This window comes from Pleurodeles waltl, chromosome 6 (genome assembly GCF_031143425.1).
Source record: "Pleurodeles waltl isolate 20211129_DDA chromosome 6, aPleWal1.hap1.20221129, whole genome shotgun sequence".
NCBI lineage: Eukaryota > Metazoa > Chordata > Amphibia > Caudata > Salamandridae > Pleurodeles > Pleurodeles waltl.
Genome location: NC_090445.1, coordinates 1716532303 through 1716554968, shown reverse-complemented (window position 1 = coordinate 1716554968; position 22666 = coordinate 1716532303). Strand labels below are relative to the sequence as shown.

At 61.0% G+C, this 22666-nt stretch overlaps 1 long non-coding RNA gene across 2 annotated transcripts in view; it reads right to left on the bottom strand.

Moving 5' to 3' along the window:
• LOC138301444 (uncharacterized) overlaps positions 1-22666 on the bottom strand; it is a 50906-nt gene that overhangs the window by 5673 nt on the left and 22567 nt on the right. The window contains exons 1-3 of one of the 2 annotated variants that reach the window (XR_011205110.1): positions 16979-17075; positions 15690-15983; positions 4660-4830 (exon numbers count right to left, since the gene is read on the bottom strand). This is a non-coding gene — a long non-coding RNA (uncharacterized lncRNA). Of the gene's footprint in view, positions 1-4659; positions 4831-15689; positions 15984-16978; positions 17076-22666 lie in introns of those variants that run through there. The other variant, XR_011205109.1, reaches the window with a different exon arrangement.

The following is a 22666-nucleotide window of genomic DNA, read 5'->3' as shown; positions in this document are numbered from 1 at the left end:
GCCTCTGCAGTGGCACTACTACATGTACAGGTACTCCCACGCAACCAGGGCTCTGCAGTGGCACTACTACATGTACAGGTACTCCCAAGCTACCAGGGCTCTGCAGTGGCACTACTACATGTACAGGTACTCCCACGCGACCAGGGCTCTGCAGTGACACTGCTACATGTACAGGTACTCCCAGGTGACCAGGGCTCTGCAGTGACACTGCTACATGTACAGGTACTCCCACGCGACCAGGGCTCTCCGGTGACACTACTACATGTGCAGGTACTCCCACGCGACCCATGCTCTCCAGTGACACTGCTACGTGCACAGGTACTCCCAGGCAACCAGGGCTCTTCAGTGACACTGCTCCGTGTAAAGGTACTCCCACGCGACCAGTGCACTCCAGTGACACTGCTACATGTACAGGTACTCCCACGCGACCAGGGCTCTGAGGTGGCACTGCTATGTGTACAGGTACTCCCACACGACCAGGGCTCTGCAGTGGCACTGCTACGTGTACAGGTACTCCCACACAACCAGGGCTCTACAGTGACACTGCTCCGTGTACAGGTACTCCCACGCGACCAGGGCTCTCCAGTGACACTGCTACGTGTACAGGTACTCCCACGAGACCAGGGCTCTCCAGTGGCACTACTACATGTACAGGTACTCCCACACAACCAGGGCTCTACAGTGGCACTGCTCCGTGTGCAGGTACTCCCACACGACCAGGGCTCTCCAGTGACACTGCTACATGTACAGGTACTCCCACGCGACCAGGGCTCTCCAGTGGCACTGCTACGTGTACAGGTACTCCCACGTGACCAGGGCTCTCCAGTGACACTGCTATGTGTACAGATACTCCCACGTGACCCATGCTCTCCAGTGACACTACTACATGTACAGGTACTCCCAAGCGACCAGGGCTCTGCAGTGGCACTACTACATGCACAGGTACTCCCACATGAACAGGGCTCTCCAGTGACACTGCTACGTGTACAGGTACTCCCACGCGACCAGGGCTCTCCAGTGACACTGCTACGTGTACAGGTACTCCCACGCGACCAGGGCTCTGCAGTGGCACTGCTACGTGTACAGGTACTCCCACGAGACCAGTGCTCTGAGGTGGCACTACTACATATACAGGTACTCCCACGCGACCCATGCTCTCCAGTGACACTACTACATGTACAGGTACTCCCACACGACCAGGGCTCTCCAGTGACACTGCTACATGTACAGGTACTCCCACGCGACCAGGGCTCTCCAGTGGCACTGCTACGTGTACAGGTACTCCCACGCGACCAGGGCTTTCCAGTGACACTGCTACGTGTACAGGTACTCCCACGCGACCAGGGCTCTGCAGTGACACTGCTACATGTACAGGTACTCCCACACGACCAGGGCTCTCCAGTGACACTACTACATGTGCAGGTACTCCCACGCGACCCATGCTCTCCAGTGACACTACTACATGTACAGGTACTCCCACACGACCAGGGCTCTCCAGTGACACTGCTACGTGTACAGGTACTCCCACGCGACCAGGGCTCTGCAGTGGCACTGCTACGTGTACAGGTACTCCCACGCGACCAGGGCTCTGCAGTGAGACTGCTACATGTATAGGTACTCCCAAGCGACAAGGCCTCTGCAGTGGCACTACTACATGTACAGGTATTCCCACGCAACCAGGGCTCTGCAGTGACACTGCTACATGTACAGGTACTCCCACGCGACCAGGGCTCTGCAGTGACACTGCTACAGGTACAGGTACTCCCACGCGACCAGGGCTCTCCGGTGACACTACTACATGTGCAGGTACTCCCACGCGACCCATGCTCTCCAGTGACACTGCTACGTGCACAGGTACTCCCAGGCAGCCAGGGCTCTTCAGTGACACTGCTCCGTGTAAAGGTACTCCCACGCGATAAGTGCACTCCAGTGACACTGCTACATGTACAGGTACTCCCACGCGACCAGGGCTCTGAGGTGGCACTGCTATGTGTACAGGTACTCCCACACGACCAGGGCTCTGCAGTGGCACTGCTACGTGTACAGGTACTCCCACACAACCAGGGCTCTACAGTGACACTGCTCCGTGTACAGGTACTCCCACGCGAGCAGTGCTCTGTAGTTGCAGAACTACATGTGCAGGTACTCCCACAAGACCAGGGCTCTCCAGTGGCACTGATACGTGTACAGGTACTCCCACGTGACCAGGGCTCTGCAGTGGCACTGCTACGTGTACAGGTACTCCCACAGGACCAGGGCTCTGCAGTGGCACTACTACATGTACAGGTACTCCCACGTGACCAGGCCTCTGCAGTGGCATTGCTTCATGTACAGGTACTCCCACGTGACCAGGCCTCTGCAGTGGCACTACTTCATGTACAGGTACTCCCACGCGACCAGGCCTCTGCAGTGGCACTGCTACATGTACAGGTACTCCCACACGACCAGGGCTCTCCAGTGGCACTGCTACATGTATGGGTACTCCCACACGACCAGGGCTCTCCAGTGGCACTGCTACATGTATGGGTACTCCCACGCGACCAGGGCTCTGCAGTGGCACTGCTACGTGTACAGGTACTCCCACACAACCAGTGCTCTACAGTGACACTGCTACGTGTACAGGTACTCCCACGCGACCAGGGCTCTCCAGTGACACTGCTACTTGTACAGGTACTCCCACGCGACCAGGGCTCTGCAGTGGCACTGCTACGTGTACAGGTACTCCCAGGCAACCAGGGCTCTACAGTGACACTGCTACGTGTACAGGTACTCCCACGCGACCAGGGCTCTCCAGTGGCACTGCTACGTGTACAGGTACTCCCACACGACCAGGGCTCTCCAGTGACACTGCTACGTGTACAGGTACTCCCACGTGAGCAGGGCTCTGCAGTGGCACTACTAGATGTGCAGGTACTCCCACACGACCAGGGTTCTGCAGTGGCACTGCTACGTGTACAGGTACTCCCACGCGACCAGGGCTCTGCAGTGGCACTGCTACGTGTACAGGTACTCCCACGCGACCAGGGCTCTCCAGTGACACTGCTACGTGTACAGGTACTCCCACGCGACCAGGGCTCTCCAGTGACACTGCTACGTGTGCAGGTACTCCCACGCGACCAGGGCTCTGCAGTGGCACTGCTACGTGTACAGGTACTCCCACAAGACCAGTGCTCTGAGGTGGCACTACTACATGTACAGGTACTCCCACACGACCAGGGCTCTGCAGTGGCACTACTACGTGTACAGGTACTCCCACGCGACCAGTGCTCTCCAGTGGCACTGCTACGTGTACAGGTACTCCCACACAACCAGGGCTCTACAGTGACACTGCTACGTGTACAGGTACTCCCACGCGACCAGGGCTCTCCAGTGACACTGCTACGTGTACAGGTACTCCCACACGACCAGGGCTCTGCAGTGGCACTACTATACATCCACATTTGCATCCACATTCCCCGCGACCAGAGCCGCGCAGTGCACCACTGCATGCCAGCAGCACCTGCAAGTAATACCCAGAAGTGACTGTTGTGCACAGATTACCTCCTCTCCTATGATGGGGGAGTCCAGGGAAGGGACCAGTACCCAGGGTGTGTAATACAACCCTGAGGTATGCTCATTCAGCACTGAGTGAGGCCTCCTGCAGGAGTGCACACAGCTCGTTACTTCTCACCCAACAGATGCTGGTGTTTACCATCCCACACTTCACATACTCTTACTCACACTGCTCGAGCACCCCCACACTGAGGAGTAAAGGACGCCCTGGCAGAGTACTCTTCGACTGAGGACCAAGCCAAGGTCACTACTTGAACGCCTTACTGCAGGATGCTCGCAGGAGAGGCTTCCTCTCCGTTACATCCCCTCCATGCACTCTAGCGCCTCACACTGAGTGCCCACCGTGCAGCGCTTCACGACTCGAGGTAACAGTACTCAAGATTCCTCGTGCTTTGTCAAAAAACATAAAATGCTTCTCTCTCCTAAGATTCGCATCCATCAGGTGTTCGCGGACAGTAGTGAGTATTAAACTGAGCTAACAGCTCTCTGGAGTGAATGAGGTCTTGTGACTACAGCTTGAGTTAACACAATGAATACCTTCTGGGTGTTATAGGCTTGTGTTCCTCAACAGGGATCACCCCTCACAGATCCCTGTGAATACATCAGTGGAAGCGTACTGAGTAAATACTCTTACCCCTCTCGTGGAGATACTCAGAGTACTACTTCAGACGTCCGCTACTTGGTGGCAGTTTACAGTCTGTGTTCATGGTCAGTGCTTCAGCGTAAGTTATTACCACCCAGCGCAGGCTTCGGGGCTCGGAGTCCACTCCACGGACACTGAGCATCACTCATTGTAGTACGTGCCTGGATCACCCTGACAACAGCCTTCAGTGCGCACCCCGCCAGCGGGGGTCTGAACAGCGGTCAGGGGCCAGTGTTTGCACACTGGGCAGCGGTCAGGGGCCAGTGCACAGTGAGCAGCGGTCAGGGGCTAGTATTTGGACACTGGGCAGCGGTCAGGGGCCAGTGTTGGCACACTGGGCAGCGGTCAGGGGCCAGTGTTTGCACACTGCACACCCTGGAGTTCATGGCGATGAGCTACCAACCCCGACCGTTCATGTGACCCCACAAGGCCACCCGTCTACCCTCATGACGTCACCAGCTCACCTTTGATGGCAGCCCCGCTGTTGTCGTCACGATCATCAGCCCAGCCTTTGGCGTCACTTCCGCCGGGATTACCAGCTCCGTCATCATCCGACCCTGTGACGTCAGTCCAGTCGTCGCCATCGTTTCCATCTGAGCCTGTGTTGGGAGCACCGTAGGGGGGCAGCTTGGGGTCTGGGGGTCGGGGTGACAAGTGTTAGTGACAAGCAATGTTACTGCAGTGTTCATCTTTCACACCAGGTCCTTCCAAGCTAACCCTCCAAAGCCTGTGGGTCCAGGCGTCCAGTAGTAACTGGGCACTGGCCTCTCCGGACCCCCGGTGCCCCTCCTCCCTGGCTTGCTTCAAGTTTGTGCTTTGACTTTCTTTAGGAGTGAGGCCAGACGTCGAGTACTCACCCAGGCAATCTCCTCCCATAAAATGAAGGAATCACCTTAGAGAGCTGCTGTTCTCAATGTTACTAACAAAGGCACTGAACGCCAAAGGCGCCGCCCCGGACCATTTCCAGAGCAGGTGATTCTGCCATCAATGCCAAGCAGCATCTGTTCGGAAACAACGCTCGGTCCCTACAAATTGTGCCCCCACTAGTCGTGGCATGCTACCCCAGCCCCCCACGAGCCCTCGTCAGGTGTGGGGGAGACAATACACACCCCCCGGGATCCACTCTGCAGAACACACGTGACGTGGATACATCTACCTCACGGGGTCCCACACTCCCTGGGTAGGATTAACACTGGACACCCGGAAACCTGGGATGGGGGCTGCCCTTCGGGGGTTCATCTCACACCCCAAAAATAGTGAACATTGGAAATGCCGCCCCAGATCCACTCAGCCTGCAACACGGGGTCCCCCAAAGTTCGACTGTCTCCCCAACCCTATTCAAGCTCTACTTCAAACCCCTCTGCACGACCCTCAGGAGTCCTCTCCCAGCTTCACACCGATGACACCCAAATCCGACCTGCAACCTCATGCACACGAGACCTCACCCCATCCAGCTCCCTGAGGCGACCGACCACCTCCAGCTAAAGCCAGAGAGATCACCACTTCTCATCTCCCACGAAATCTAACCCTTGGATCCGAGATGGAGGGAGCTCCCCCGGACACTGACGGCTGCCCTCAGTCCTCCAGAATCCAAGACTGGAGGGAGCTCCCCCCGGACACTGACGGCTGCACCTCATGCACACGAGACCTCACCCCATCCAGCTCCCTGAGGCGACCGACCACCTCCAGCTAAAGCCAGAGAGATCACCACTTCTCATCTCCCACGAAATCTAACCCTTGGATCCGAGATGGAGGGAGCTCCCCCGGACACTGACGGCTGCCCTCAGTCCTCCAGAATCCAAGACTGGAGGGAGCTCCCCCCGGACACTGACGGCTGCACCTCATGCACACGAGACCTCACCCCATCCAGCTCCCTGAGGCGACCGACCACCTCCAGCTAAAGCCAGAGAGATCACAACTTCTCATCTCCCACGAAATCTAACCCTTGGATCCGAGATGGAGGGAGCTCCCCCGGACACTGACGGCTGCCCCTCAGTCCTGCACAACGCCAGATCTCCTGGACCCTTGGATCCGAGACTGGACGGAGCTCCCCCGGACACTGACGGCTGCACCTCAGTCCTCCAGAATTCAAGACTGGAGGGAGCTCCCCCCGGACACTGACGGCTGCCCCTCAGTCCTCCACAACGCCAGATCTCCTGGACCCTTGGATCCAAGACTGAATGCAGCTGCCCCGGACACTGACGGCTGCACCTCAGTCCTCCAGAATTCAAGACTGGAGGGAGCTCCCCCCGGACACTGACGGCTGCACCTCATGCACACGAGACCTCACCCCATCCAGCTCCCTGAGGCGACCGACCACCTCCAGCTAAAGCCAGAGAGATCACCACTTCTCATCTCCCACGAAATCTAACCCTTGGATCCGAGATGGAGGGAGATCCCCCCGGACACTGACGGCTGCCCTCAGTCCTCCAGAATCCAAGACTGGAGGGAGCTCACCCCGGACACTGACGGCTGCACCTCATGCACACGAGACCTCACCCCATCCAGCTCCCTGAGGCGACCGACCACCTCCAGCTAAAGCCAGAGAGATCACCACTTCTCATCTCCCACGAAATCTAACCCTTGGATCCGAGATGGAGGGAGCTCCCCCGGACACTGACGGCTGCACCTCATGCACACGAGACCTCACCCCATCCAGCTCCCTGAGGCGACCGACCACCTCCAGCTAAAGCCAGAGAGATCACCACTTCTCATCTCCCACGAAATCTAACCCTTGGATCCGAGATGGATGGAGCTCCCCCCGGACACTGACGGCTGCCCTCAGTCCTGCAGAATCCAAGACTGGAGGGAGCTCCCCCCGGACACTGACGGCTGCCCCTCAGTCCTGCACAACGCCAGATCTCCTGGACCCTTGGATCCGAGACTGGACGGAGCTCCCCCGGACACTGACGGCTGCCCCTCAGTCCTGCACAACGCCAGATCTCCTGGACCCTTGGATCCGAGACTGGAGGGAGCTCCCCCCGGACACTGACGGCTGCACCTCATGCACACGAGACCTCACGCCATCCAGCTCCCTGAGGCGACCGACCACCTCCAGCTAAAGCCAGAGAGATCACCACTTCTCATCTCCCACGAAATCTAACCCTTGGATCCGAGATGGAGGGAGATCCCCCCGGACACTGACGGCTGCCCTCAGTCCTCCAGAATCCAAGACTGGAGGGAGCTCCCCCCGGACACTGACGGCTGCACCTCATGCACACGAGACCTCACCCCATCCAGCTCCCTGAGGCGACCGACCACCTCCAGCTAAAGCCAGAGAGATCACCACTTCTCATCTCCCACGAAATCTAACCCTTGGATCCGAGATGGAGGGAGCTCCCCCGGACACTGACGGCTGCCCTCAGTCCTCCAGAATCCAAGACTGGAGGGAGCTCCCCCCGGACACTGACGGCTGCCCCTCAGTCCTGCACAACGCCAGATCTCCTGGACCCTTGGATCCGAGACTGGACGGAGCTCCCCCGGACACTGACGGCTGCACCTCAGTCCTCCAGAATTCAAGACTGGAGGGAGCTCCCCCCGGACACTGACGGCTGCACCTCATGCACACGAGAACTCACCCCATCCAGCTCCCTGAGGCGACCGACCACCTCCAGCTAAAGTCAGAGAGATCACAACTTCTCATCTCCCACGAAATCTAACCCTTGGATCCGAGACTGGACGGATCTCCCCCGGACACTGACGGCTGCCCTCAGTCCTGCAGAATCCAAGACTGGAGGGAGCTCCCCCCGGACACTGACGGCTGCCCTCAGTCCTGCACAACGCCAGATCTCCTGGACCCTTGGATCCGAGACTGGACGGAGCCCCCCCCCCTGGACACTGACGGCTGCCCCTCAGTCCTGCAGAATGCCAGATCTCCTGGACCCTTGGATCCGAGACTGGACGGAGCTCCCCCGGACACTGACGGCTGCCCCTCAGTCCTGCACAACGCCAGATCTCCTGGACCCTTGGATCCGAGACTGGATGGAGCTCCCCCCGGACACTGACGGCTGCACCTCAGTCCTCCAGAATCCAAGACTGGAGAGAGCTCCCCCGGACACTGACGGCTGCACCTCAGTCCTGCAGAATGCCAGTTCTCCTGGACCCTTGGATCCCAGACTGGATGGAGCTCCCCCCGGACACTGACGGCTGCCCCTCAGTCCTGCAGAATCCAAGACTGGAGGGAGCTCCCCCCGGACACTGACGGCTGCCCCTCAGTCCTCCAGAACGCCAGATCTCCTGGGCCCTTGGATCCGAGACTGGATGGAGCTCCCCCCGGACACTGACGGCTGCACCTCAGTCCTCCAGAACGCCAGATCTCCTGGACCCTTGGATCCAAGACTGAATGCAGCTCCCCCGGACACTGACGGCTGGACCTCAGTCCTCCAGAACGCAGATCTCCTGGACCCTTGGATCCAAGACTGAATGCATCTCCCCCGGACACTGACGGCTGCCCCTCAGTCCTCCAGAACGCCAGATCTCCTGGGCCCTTGGATCCGAGACTGGATGGAGCTCCCCCCGGACACTAACGGCTGCCCCTCAGTCCTCCAGAATCCAAGACTGGAGGGAGCTCCCCCCGGACACTGACGGCTGCCCCTCAGTCCTCCACAACGCCAGATCTCCTGGACCCTTGGATCCAAGACTGGATGGAGCTCCCCCCGGACACTGACGGCTGCCCCTCAGTCCTCCAGAACGCCAGATCTCCTGGGCCCTTGGATCCGAGACTGGATGGAGCTCCCCCCGGACACTGACGGCTGCCCCTCAGTCCTCCAGAACGCCAGATCTCCTGGACCCTTGGATCCAAGACTGAATGCAGCTCCCCCGGACACTGACGGCTGGACCTCAGTCCTCCAGAACGCAGATCTCCTGGACCCTTGGATCCAAGACTGGATGCATCTCCCCCGGACACTGACGGCTGCCCCTCAGTCCTCCAGAATCCAAGACTGGAGGGAGCTCCCCCCGGACACTGACGGCTGCCCCTCAGTCCTCCACAACGCCAGATCTCCTGGACCCTTGGATCCGAGACTGGATGGAGCTCCCCCCGGACACTGACGGCTGCCCCTCAGTCCTTCAGAACGCCAGATCTCCTGGACCCTTGGATCCGAGACTGGATGGAGCTCCCCCCGGACACTGACGGCTGCCCCTCAGTCCTCCAGAACGCCAGATCTCCTGGACCCTTGGATCCAAGACTGAATGCAGCTCCCCCGGACACTGACGGCTGGACCTCAGTCCTCCAGAACGCAGATCTCCTGGACCCTTGGATCCAAGACTGGGTGCATCTCCCCCGGACACTGACGGCTGCCCCTCAGTCCTCCAGAACGCCAGATCTCCTGGGCCCTTGGATCCGAGACTGGATGGAGCTCCCCCCGGACACTAACGACTGCCCCTCAGTCCTCCAGAATCCAAGACTGGAGGGAGCTCCCCCCGGACACTGACGGCTGCCCCTCAGTCCTCCACAACGCCAGATCTCCTGGACCCTTGGATCCGAGACTGGATGGAGCTCCCCCCGGACACTGACGGCTCACCCTCAGTCCTCCAGAACGCCAGATCTCCTGGACCCTTGGATCCAAGACTGAATGCAGCTCCCCCGGACACTGACGGCTGGACCTCAGTCCTCCAGAACGCAGATCTCCTGGACCCTTGGATCCAAGACTGGATGCATCTCCCCCGGACACTGACGGCTGCCCCTCAGTCCTCCAGAACGCCAGATCTCCTGGGCCCTTGGATCCGAGACTGGATGGAGCTCCCCCCGGACACTAACGGCTGCCCCTCAGTCCTCCAGAATCCAAGACTGGAGGGAGCTCCCCCCGGACACTGACGGCTGCCCCTCAGTCCTCCACAACGCCAGATCTCCTGGACCCTTGGATCCGAGACTGGATGGAGCTCCCCCCGGACACTGACGGCTGCCCCTCAGTCCTCCAGAACGCCAGATCTCCTGGGCCCTTGGATCCGAGACTGGATGGAGCTCCCCCCGGACACTGACGGCTGCCCCTCAGTCCTCCAGAACGCCAGATCTCCTGGACCCTTGGATCCAAGACTGGATGCATCTTCCCCGGACACTGACGGCTGGACCTCAGTCCTCCAGAACGCAGATCTCCTGGACCCTTGGATCCAAGACTGGATGCATCTCCCCCGGACACTGACGGCTGCCCCTCAGTCCTCCAGAATCCAAGACTGGAGGGAGCTCCCCCCGGACACTGACGGCTGCCCCTCAGTCCTCCACAACGCCAGATCTCCTGGACCCTTGGATCCGAGACTGGATGGAGCTCCCCCCGGACACTGACGGCTGCCCCTCAGTCCTCCAGAACGCCAGATCTCCTGGACCCTTGGATCCGAGACTGGATGGAGCTCCCCCCGGACACTGACGGCTGCCCCTCAGTCCTCCAGAACGCCAGATCTCCTGGACCCTTGCATCCAAGACTGGATGGAGCTCCCCCCGGACACTGACGGCTGCCCCTCAGCCCTCCAGAATCCAAGACTGGAGGGAGCTCCCCCCGGACACTGACGGCTGCCCCTCAGTCCTCCAGAACGCCAGATCTCCTGGACCCTTGGATCCAAGACTGAATGGAGCTCCCCCCGGACACTGACGGCTGCCCCTCAGTCCTGCACAACGCCAGATCTCCTGGACCCTTGGATCCGAGACTGATGGAGCTCCCCCGGACACTGACGGCTGCACCTCAGTCCTCCGGAACGCCAGATCTCCTGGACCCTTGAATCCCAGACTAGATGGAGCTCCCCTCGGACACTGATGGCTGCACCTCAGTCCTCCAGAACGCCAGGTCTCCTGGACCCTTGGATCCCAGACTGGATGGAGCTCCCCCCGGACACTGACGGCTGCCCCTCAGTCCTCCAGAACGCCAGATCTCCTGGACCCTTGGATCCGAGACTGGACGGCGCTCCCCCGGACACTGACGGCTGCCCCTCAGTCCTCCAGAACGCCAGATCTCCTGGACCCTTGGATCCAAGACTGGATGGAGCTCCCCCCGGACACTGACGGCTGCCACTCAGTCCTCCAGAATCCAAGACTGGAGGGAGCTCCCCCCGGACACTGACGGCTGCCCCTCAGTCCTCCAGAACGCCAGATCTCCTGGACCCTTGGATCCGAGACTGAATGGAGCTCCCCCCGGACACTGACGGCTGCCCCTCAGTCCTCCAGAACGCCAGATCTCCTGGACCCTTGGATCCGAGACTGAATGGAGCTCCCCCCGGACACTGACGGCTGCCCCTCAGCCCTCCAGAATCCAAGACTGGAGGGAGCTCCCCCCGGACACTGACGGCTGCCCCTCAGTCCTCCAGAACGCCAGATCTCCTGGACCCTTGGATCCAAGACTGAATGGAGCTCCCCCCGGACACTGACGGCTGCCCCTCAGTCCTGCACAACGCCAGATCTCCTGGACCCTTGGATCCGAGACTGATGGAGCTCCCCCGGACACTGACGGCTGCACCTCAGTCCTCCGGAACGCCAGATCTCCTGGACCCTTGGATCCCAGACTGGATGGAGCTCCCCCCGGACACTGACGGCTGCACCTCAGTCCTCCAGAACGCCAGATCTCCTGGACCCTTGGATCCGAGACTGGATGGAGCTCCCCCCGGACACTGACGGCTGCACCTCAGTCCTCCAGAACGCCAGATCTCTTGGACCCTTGGATCCGAGACTGGATGGAGCTCCCCCCGGACACTGACGGCTGCACCTCAGTCCTCCAGAACGCCAGATCTCCTGGACCCTTGGATCCGAGACTGGATGGAGCTCCCCCCGGACACTGACGGCTGCACCTCAGTCCTCCAGAACGCCAGATCTCTTGGACCCTTGGATCCGAGACTGGATGGAGCTCCCCCCGGACACTGACGGCTGCACCTCAGTCCTCCAGAACGCCAGATCTCCTGGACCCTTGGATCCGAGACTGGATGGCGCTCCCCCGGACACTGACGGCTGCCCCTCAGTCCTCCAGAACGCCAGATCTCCTGGACCCTTGGATCCAAGACTGAATGGAGCTCCCCCCGGACACTGACGGCTGCCCCTCAGTCCTGCACAACGCCAGATCTCCTGGATTCACCCTCAGATTCCAGCTGATGCCTCGTGAGGAATCAGGAACCTCCTCCCAGCACCAGACCCTTAATCTGTGGTCCAAGCACGCACGCTCCTCAGGCCCCACCCTGGAATTGCACCCCTTAAAAGCATTCCTAAAGTCCACCTCGGCCACCCAGAGCGGTCCTACATGTGGTCACCTGCTTCATCACAGGACAGAGGAAGTTCACTCACACCCCACCCGCTCTATGCTCCCCCAGTGGTTCCCAGGTGCAAGAGCTCCACTTAAAACTGCCCGCACCACTCAGCTTCAGTGCGCTATACCCTCCGAACCCACCAATAACTGAAAGTATCAGCTGAGCCCCAGCGGGTGAGATGTGAGTGAGCGTCTTGTGGCCTGTGAGGAAGCTCTGGGTGGACTGAGGTGGAGTTTAGGAATGTCGGAAAGGGGTGCAATTCAAGGGTGGACTCTGGAGAGCGTGAGTGCAGTGAGACCCTTGGTGCAGGAAGACCCCCCGTGCAGTGAGACCCCTGGTGCAGGGAGACCCCCAGTGCAGAGAGATCCTTGGGTGCAGCGAGCCTCTGTGATAGGAAGACCCCTGGTGTAGAAAAGCCCCTGGTTCAGTTAGACCCCTGGTTCAGTGAGACCCCTGGTGCAGTAAGACCCCTGGTTCAGTGAGACTCCTGGTGCAGCGAGGCCCCTGGTGCAGCGAGGCCCCTGGTGCAGTGAGACCCCTGGTGCAGTAAGACCCCTGGTACAGTGAGACCCCTGGTGCAGTGAGACCCCTGGTTCAGTGAGACACCTGGTGCAGTGAGGCCCCTGGTGTAGTGAGACACCTGGTGCAGTGAGACCCTTGGTGCACTGAGACCCCTGGTGCAGTGAGACCCTTGGTGCAGTGAGACCCCTGGTTCAGTGAGACACCTGGTGCAGTGAGACCAATGGTGTAGTGAGGGCCCTGGTGCAGCGAGACCCTGGTGCAGCGAGACCCCTGGTGCAGTGAGACCCCTGGTGCAGTGAGACCCATGGTTCAGGGACACGCCTGGTTCAGTGAGACCCCTGGTGCAGTAAGGCACCTGGTGCAGTGAAACCCCTGTTGCAGTGAGACCCCTGGTGCAGTGAGGTCCCTGGTGCAGCGAGACCCTGCTGCAGCGAGACCCTGCTGCAGCGAGACCCCTGGTGCAGTGAGACCCCTGGTGCAGTGAGACCCCTGGTTCAGTGAGACGCCTGGCTCAGTGAGATCCCTGGTGCAGTAAGGCCCCTGGTGCAGTGAGACCCCTGGTTCAGTGAGACCTCTGGTACAGTGAAACCCCTGGTGCAGTGAACCCCCTGGTACAGTGAGACCCCTGGTACAGTGAGACCCCTGGTGCAGTAAGGCCCCTGGTGCAGCGAGACCCTGGTGCAGCGAGACCCCTGGTGCAGTGAGACCCCTGGTTCAGTGAGACAACCGGTGCAGTGAGACCCCTGGTGCAGTGAGACCCCTGGTGCAGTAAGGCCCCTGGTTCAGTGAGACCCCTGCTACAGTGAGGCCCCTGGTGCAGTGAAACCCCTGGTGCAGTGAGACCCCTGGTGCAGTGAGGTCCCTGGTGCAGCGAGACCCTGCTGCAGCGAGACCCCTGGTGCAGTGAGACCCCTGGTGCAGTGAGACCCCTGGTTCAGTGAGACGCCTGGCTCAGTGAGATCCCTGGTGCAGTAAGGCCCCTGGTGCAGTGAGACCCCTGGTTCAGTGAGACCTCTGGTACAGTGAAACCCCTGGTGCAGTGAACCCCCTGGTACAGTGAGACCCCTGATACAGTGAGACCCCTGGTGCAGTAAGGCCCCTGGTGCAGCGAGACCCTGGTGCAGCGAGACCCCTGGTGCAGTGAGACCCCTGGTTCAGTGAGACGCCTGTTTCAGTGAGACCCCTGGTGCAGTAAGGCCCCTGGTGCAGTGAGACCCTTGGTTCAGTGAAACCCCTGGTGCAGTGAACCCCCTGGTACAGTGAGACTCCTGGTACAGTGAGACCCCTGGTGCAGTAAGGCACCTGGTTTAGTGAGACCCCTGCTGCAGTGAGGCCCCTGGTGCAGTGAGACCCCTGTTGCAGGGAGACCCCTGGTTCAGTGAGACTCCTGGTGCAGTGAGACCCCTGATGCAGTGAGACCCCTGGTTCAGTGAGACCTCTGGTTCAGTGAAACCCCTGGTGCAGTGAACCCCCTGGTACAGTGAGACCCCTGGTACAGTGAGACCCCTGGTGCAGTAAGGCCCCTGGTGCAGCGAGACCCTGGTGCAGCAAGACCCCTGGTGCAGTGAGACCCCTGGTTCAGTGAGACGCCTGTTTCAGTGAGACCCCTGGTGCAGTGAGGCCCCTGGTGTAGTGAGACACCTGGTGCAGTGAGACCCTTGGTGCACTGAGACCCCTGGTGCAGTGAGACCCTTGGTGCAGTGAGACCCCTGGTTCAGTGAGACACCTGGTGCAGTGAGACCAATGGTGTAGTGAGACCCCTGGTGCAGTGAGACCCCTGGTGCAGTGAGACCCATGGTTCAGTGAGACCCCTGGTGCAGTAAGGCACCTGGTGCAGTGAGACCCCTGGTTCAGTGAGACCCCTGGTTCAGTGAGACAACCGGTGCAGTGAGACCCCTGGTGCAGTGAGACCCCTGGTGCAGTAAGGCCCCTGGTTCAGTGAGACCCCTGCTACAGTGAGGCTCCTGGTGCAGTGAAACCGCTGTTGCAGTGAGACCCCTGGTGCAGTGAGGTCCCTGGTGCAGCGAGACCCTGCTGCAGCGAGACCCCTGGTGCAGTGAGACCTCTGGTACAGTGAAACCCCTGGTGCAGTGAACCCCCTGGTACAGTGAGACCCCCGGTGCAGTAAGGCCCCTAGTGCAGCGAGACCCTGGTGCAGCAAGACCCCTGGTGCAGTGAGACCCCTGGTTCAGTGAGACGCCTGTTTCAGTGAGACCCCTGGTGCAGTAAGACCCCTGGTACAGTGAGACTCCTGGTACAGTGAGACCCCTGGTGCAGTAAGGCACCTGGTTTAGTGAGACCCCTGCTGCAGTGAGGTCCCTGGTGCAGTGAGACCCCTGTTGCAGTGAGACCCCTGGTTCAGTGAGACTCCTGGTGCAGTGAGACCCCTGGTGCAGTGAGACCCCTGGTTCAGTGAGACCTCTGGTACAGTGTAACCCCTGGTGCCGTGAACCCCCTGGTACAGTGAGACTCCTGGTACAGTGAGACCCCTGGTGCAGTAAGGCACCTGGTTTAGTGAGACCCCTGCTGCAGTGAGGCCCCTGGTGCAGTGAGACCCCTGTTGCAGTGAGACCCCTGGTTCAGTGAGACTCCTGGTGCAGTGAGACCCCTGGTGCAGTGACAACCCTGGTGCAGTGACAACCCTTGTGCAGCAAGCCCCCATGATAGGTCTCCTTCAGCTCCCCAGATCTCGCTTAAGGTTGATGAAACCTTTGGCAAAGACCCCTAGTGACACCATTTTCACAAGACTCACCAGTGCTTTCACCATTGGCGTCGGTGTCCTGCAGGGGGGGGTTCCTCTGTGCCCCTGGACGCGCAGCACCTGCCTGGTCACTCGCACCGCAGGACTTCACCGGGCCTGGGGACCCCCCAGCAGCAGGTGCGGGGACCTCCCTCAGCGCAGAGAGTGCGGAGCCCTGGGAGAGGGTCTCATTCCCCTGTGGACTGGACGAGGGGGAGGCCGGTCCGGGGGCGGCGGGGGCTTCCGAAGTACTCCCTGCAGTAGAGTTTGTTACTGAGTCCAGGGACTGGCTGGTGACCCCAATACCTGTTACAGAACATGGACAAAAGGGGGAAACATCAGTTCATTTAAAGCCCTCGCGTGGTGCCTTCAATGCTCTCTCAATAAAGCCACTTCCTCTCCGGAGAGTGGAACACAAAGGGTCCCGGTAACGAGAGCGGTAATCCCAGCCCCTGGAGTTACCACTACCGGCCAGTACAGTAACTCCGGAGAGTGGAACTCAAAGGGTCCCGGTAACGAGAGCGGTAATCCCAGTCCCTGGAGTTACCACTACCGGCCAGTACAGTAACTCCGGAGAGTGGAACACAAAGGGTCCCGGTAACGAGAGCGGTAATCCCAGTCCCTGGAGTCACCACTACCGGCCAGTACAGTAACTCCGGAGAGTGGAACACAAAGGGTCCCGGTAACGAGAGCGGTAATTCCATCACTGGAGTTACCACTACCGGCCAGTACAGTAACTCCGGAGAGTGGAACACAAAGGGTCTTGGTAATTGAACCGGTAATTCCAGCACTAGAGTTACTACCTCTGGCCAGTACCGTTAGAACCCGGAGACCGCCAGCAAGCCCTCACCCCCACACCACCAGCCAATCGTAGACCGACAAACCTATTGGCTGGAAGAAGTTTTTATTGCAAGTTCTTTATGATTTTTTTTTACACATAACTGCACCATAAATCACTTCAAATAAACTTTTTTTCATATTTACAAAAACATAAATCACATCCATAAGTTATATTCAGTAACCATAAATCATTTAATTATGACAGGATCCCTTCCTGTTGAACCACCAGTGGACCCCACAAGTGAGCCTTACCTCACCAGTATCCCTAGGAGGGGCGGTTGCCCTGACTACACCATTCCTTGTCCACACGCTCAGGGTTCCACCCCCTCCAAACACCAATCTGCCCAGGGGTGTAATGGCGGCCAGGAGCGTGAACCCCATGGCCCCCCAGGGATCTGGGCTCCCTACCTCTTAATCTGGTGTGTACATGGGCAGGTTGTTTCAGGACTTCAGGATCCTACCTCTGGTGTCAACCCGGGGCCCCAGCCTTGGGGACCCCTCTGTAGCTCCTGGTTACTTTAATCCCTCACTTTCCGGCTAATTCCTTCAACACAACCTAAATTAAGGAGAGGGTGGGTGGGACAACGGCGGGCGACCGCCACTCCAGCCTCCATGATGCGAAGAAGGCCGAGCCTTCCTGGGGAGGGGGGGCCGCTTATGTAGCCCCCAACTGGCATGCGGCTGCTGCAACTCTGGAGTGTGGACAGGAACATCAGACGGTAATTCCAGCCCTTGGAGTTACCATTATGTATTGTCCTTTAGGGCTGGTAATGAAGTTTTAATAATAAATATAAAATGGAAAAAAGAGAAAGGCAGGGGAGCAGAGTACAAAAGGGGTTAGGAGGAGGGTGTGGAGGGCCCCTCACAAACAGGAAGGGGGTGAGAAACCTGTCTCCCTCGCCCCCCAAATCCCTCCAAAACAGGTGTCAGGAGTGGGGGCGTCGAGGGGGGAGGAGGAGGAGGCAGGCAGAGGTAACAGGTGGAAGAGGGGTAACCCCCAGAACAGAGTTTTAAATAAGTAGTGCTGGAACTGGGAAAAATACTCCGGGAACCCCAAAACTGGGAGCGGTGGGCTGGCATCAGAAGGGGGCGGAGTCAGGAGGGCGGAGCTTGAAAAGCAGAGTCTGACCCTCAACTTACAAATGTTCAAAAAAACTAATGCAAGGGGAGAAAGATATATGTGAGAGTAAATCCAGGTTACTTACTTGGTCTCAAAGAGGCCGCATTTTAAAATATCTTAAATGGTGAAGGCGCCCGCTGCAGAGACCCTTGTGCCCGTAGGGTAGCACGGAGTGTGAAGGTGCCAGCTGCAGAGACCCTTGTCTACCCTGTAGGGTAGCACGGAGGGTGAAGGTGCCCGCTGCAGAGACCCTTGTGCCCCGTGGAGGGTAGCACGGAGGGTGAAGGCGCCCGCTGCAGAGACCCTTGTGTGCCCCGTAGGGTAGCACGGAGGGTGAAGGTGCCGGCTGCAGAGACCCTTGTGCCCCGTGGAGGGTAGCACGGAGGGTGAAGGCGCCCGCTGCAGAGACCCTTGTGTGCCCCGTAGGGTAGCACGGAGGGTGAAGGCGTCGGCTGCAGAGACCCTTATTCCCCGGGTAGGGTAGCACGGAGGGTGAAGGCGCCGGCTGCAGAGACCCTTGTGCCCGTAGGGTAGCACGGAGGGTGAAGGTGCCAGCTGCAGAGACCCTTATTCCCCGGGTAGGGTAGCACGGAGGGTGAAGGCGCCGGCTACAGAGACCTTTGTGCCCCGGGGAGGGTAGCACGGAGGGTGAGGCGCTGGCTGCAGAGACCGTTGTGTGCCCCATAGGGTAGCACAGAGGGTGAAGGCGCCTGTTGCAGAGACCCTTGTGTGCCCCATAGGGTAGCACGGAGGGTGAAGGCACCGGCTGCAAAGACCCTTGTTCCCCGGGGAGGGTAGCACGGAGGGTGAGGAGCCGGCTGCAGAGACCCTTGTTCTCCGTGGAGGGTAGCACGGAGGGTGAGGCTCCAGCTGCAGAGACCCTTGTGCCTATAGGGTAGCACGGAGGGTGAAGGCGCCGGCTGCAGAGACCCTTGTGCCCCGTGGAGGGTAGCACGGAGGGTGAAGGCGCCCGCTGCAGAGACCCTTGTGTGCCCGTAGGGTAGCACGGAGGGTGAGGCGCCGGCTGCAGAGACCCTTGTGCCCCGGGGAGGGTAGCACGGAGGGTGAAGGCGCCGGCTGCAGAGACCCTTGTGTGCCCGTAGGGTAGCACGGAGGGTGAGGCGCCGGCTGCAGAGACCCTTGTGCCCCGGGGAGGGTAGCACGGAGGGTGAAGGCACCGGCTGCAGAGACCCTTGTGCCCCGGGGAGGGTAGCACGGAGGGTGAAGGCGCCGGCTGCAGAGACCCTTGTGTGCCCGTAGGGTAGCACGGAGGGTGAAGGCGCCGGCTGCAGAGACCCTTGTGCCCGTAGGGTAGCACGGAGGGTGAGGCGCCGGCTGCAGAGACCCTTTTGCCCGTAGGGTAGCACAGAGGGTGAAGGCGCCGGCTGCAGAGACCCTTGTGTGCCCCATAGGGTAGCACGGAGGGTGAAGGCGCCGGCTGCAGAGACCCTTGTTCCCCATAGGGTAGCACGGAGGGTGAAGGCGCCGGCTGCAGAGACCCTTGTGTGCCCCATAGGGTAGCACGGAGGGTGAAGGCGCCGGCTGCAGAGACCCTTGTGCGCCCATAGGGTAGCACGGAGGGTGAAGGCGCCGGCTGCAGAGACCCTTGTGCCCCGGGGAGGGTAGCACGGAGGGTGAGGCTCCAGCTGCAGAGACTCTTGTGCCCGTAGGGTAGCACGGAGGGTGAAGGCGCCGGCTGCAGAGACCCTTGTGCGCCCGTAGGGTAGCACAGAGGGTGAAGGCGCCGGCTGCAGAGACCCTTGTGCGCCCGTAGGGTAGCACAGAGGGTGAAGGCGCCGGCTGCAGAGACCCTTGTGCGCCCGTAGGGTAGCACAGAGGGTGAAGGCGCCGGCTGCAGAGACCCTTGTGCGCCCGTAGGGTAGCACGGAGGGTGAAGGCGCCGGCTGCAGAGACCCTTGTGCCCCGGGGAGGGTAGCACGGAGGGTGAAGGCGCCTGCTGCAGAGACCCTTGTTCTCCGTGGAGGGTAGCACGGAGGGTGAGGCTCCAGCTGCAGAGACCCTTGTGCCTATAGGGTAGCACGGAGGGTGAAGGCGCCGGCTGCAGAGACCCTTGTGCCCCGGGGAGGGTAGCACGGAGGGTGAAGGCACCGGCTGCAGAGACCCTTGTGCCCCGGGGAGGGTAGCACGCAGGGTGAAGGCGCCGGCTGCAGAGACCCTTGTGCCCGTAGGGTAGCACGGAGGGTGAAGGTGCCAGCTGCAGAGACCCTTGTGCCCCGGGGAGGGTAGCACAGAGGGTGAAGGCGCCGGCTGCAGAGACCCTTGTGCCCCGGGGAGGGTAGCACGGAGGGTGAGGCGCTGGCTGCAGAGACCCTTGTGTGCCCCGGGGAGGGTAGCACGGAGGGTGAGGCGCCGGCTGCAGAGACCCTTGTGTGCCCGTAGTGTAGCACGGAGGGTGAAGGCGCCTACTGCAGAGACCCTTGTGCACCCGTAGGGTAGCACGGAGGGTGAAGGCGCCGGCTGCAGAGACCCTTGTGCGCCCGTAGGGTAGCACAGAGGGTGAAGGCGCCGGCTGCAGAGACCCTTGTGTGCCCCATAGGGTAGCACGGAGGGTGAAGGCACCGGCTGCAGAGACCCTTGTGCCCCGGGGAGGGTAGCACGGAGGGTGAAGGCGCCGGCTGCAGAGACCCTTGTTCCCCATAGGGTAGCACGGAGGGTGAAGGCGCCGGCTGCAGAGACCCTTGTGTGCCCCATAGGGTAGCACGGAGGGTGAAGGCGCCGGCTGCAGAGACCCTTGTGCGCCCGTAGGGTAGCACCGAGGGTGAAGGCGCCGGCTGCAGAGACCCTTGTGCACCCGTAGGGTAGCACAGAGGGTGAAGGCGCCGGCTGCAGAGACCCTTGTGCGCCCGTAGGGTAGCACAGAGGGTGAAGGCGCCGGCTGCAGAGACTCTTGTGCCCGTAGGGTAGCACAGAGGGTGAAGGCGCCGGCTGCAGAGACCCTTGTGCACCCGTAGGGTAGCACAGAGGGTGAAGGCGCCGGCTGCAGAGACCCTTGTGCGCCCGTAGGGTAGCACAGAGGGTGAAGGCGCCGGCTGCAGAGACCCTTGTGCGCCCGTAGGGTAGCACAGAGGGTGAAGGCGCCGGCTGCAGAGACCCTTGTGCGCCCGTAGGGTAGCACGGAGGGTGAAGGCGCCGGCTGCAGAGACCCTTGTGCCCCGGGGAGGGTAGCACGGAGGGTGAAGGCGCCTGCTGCAGAGACCCTTGTTCTCCGTGGAGGGTAGCACGGAGGGTGAGGCTCCAGCTGCAGAGACCCTTGTGCCTATAGGGTAGCACGGAGGGTGAAGGCGCCGGCTGCAGAGACCCTTGTGCCCCGGGGAGGGTAGCACGGAGGGTGAAGGCACCGGCTGCAGAGACCCTTGTGCCCCGGGGAGGGTAGCACGCAGGGTGAAGGCGCCGGCTGCAGAGACCCTTGTGCCCGTAGGGTAGCACGGAGGGTGAAGGTGCCAGCTGCAGAGACCCTTGTGCCCCGGGGAGGGTAGCACAGAGGGTGAAGGCGCCGGCTGCAGAGACCCTTGTGCCCCGGGGAGGGTAGCACGGAGGGTGAGGCGCTGGCTGCAGAGACCCTTGTGTGCCCCGGGGAGGGTAGCACGGAGGGTGAGGCGCCGGCTGCAGAGACCCTTGTGTGCCCGTAGTGTAGCACGGAGGGTGAAGGCGCCTACTGCAGAGACCCTTGTGCACCCGTAGGGTAGCACGGAGGGTGAAGGCGCCGGCTGCAGAGACCCTTGTGCGCCCGTAGGGTAGCACAGAGGGTGAAGGCGCCGGCTGCAGAGACCCTTGTGTGCCCCATAGGGTAGCACGGAGGGTGAAGGCACCGGCTGCAGAGACCCTTGTGCCCCGGGGAGGGTAGCACGGAGGGTGAAGGCGCCGGCTGCAGAGACCCTTGTTCCCCATAGGGTAGCACGGAGGGTGAAGGCGCCGGCTGCAGAGACCCTTGTGTGCCCCATAGGGTAGCACGGAGGGTGAAGGCGCCGGCTGCAGAGACCCTTGTGCGCCCGTAGGGTAGCACCGAGGGTGAAGGCGCCGGCTGCAGAGACCCTTGTGCACCCGTAGGGTAGCACAGAGGGTGAAGGCGCCGGCTGCAGAGACCCTTGTGCGCCCGTAGGGTAGCACAGAGGGTGAAGGCGCCGGCTGCAGAGACTCTTGTGCCCGTAGGGTAGCACAGAGGGTGAAGGCGCCGGCTGCAGAGACCCTTGTGCACCCGTAGGGTAGCACAGAGGGTGAAGGCGCCGGCTGCAGAGACCCTTGTGCGCCCGTAGGGTAGCACAGAGGGTGAAGGCGCCGGCTGCAGAGACCCTTGTGCGCCCGTAGGGTAGCACAGAGGGTGAAGGCGCCGGCTGCAGAGAGCCCGGGGCACCCGTAGGGTAGCACGGAGGGCGAAGGCGGCGGCTGCAGAGACCCTTGTGCCCCGGGGAGGGTAGCACGGAGGGTGAAGGCGCCTGCTGCAGAGACCCTTGTTCTCCGTGGAGGGTAGCACGGAGGGTGAGGCTCCAGCTGCAGAGACCCTTGTGCCTATAGGGTAGCACGGAGGGTGAAGGCGCCGGCTGCAGAGACCCTTGTGCCCCGGGGAGGGTAGCACGGAGGGTGAAGGCACCGGCTGCAGAGACCCTTGTGCCCCGGGGAGGGTAGCACGCAGGGTGAAGGCGCCGGCTGCAGAGACCCTTGTGCCCGTAGGGTAGCACGGAGGGTGAAGGTGCCAGCTGCAGAGACCCTTGTGCCCCGGGGAGGGTAGCACGTGGGTGAAGGCGCCGGCTGCAGAGACCCTTGTGCCCGTAGGGTAGCACGCAGGGTGAAGGCGCCGGCTGCAGAGACCCTTGTGTACCCTGTAGGGTAGCACGGAGGGTGAAGGCGCCGGCTGCAGAGACCCTTGTGTGCCCCGCGGAGGGTAGCACGGAGGGTGAAGGCGCCCGCTGCAGAGACCCTTGTGTGCCCCGTAGGGTAGCACGGAGGGTGAAGGTGCCGGCTGCAGAGACCCTTGTGCCCCGTGGAGGGTAGCACGGAGGGTGAAGGCGCC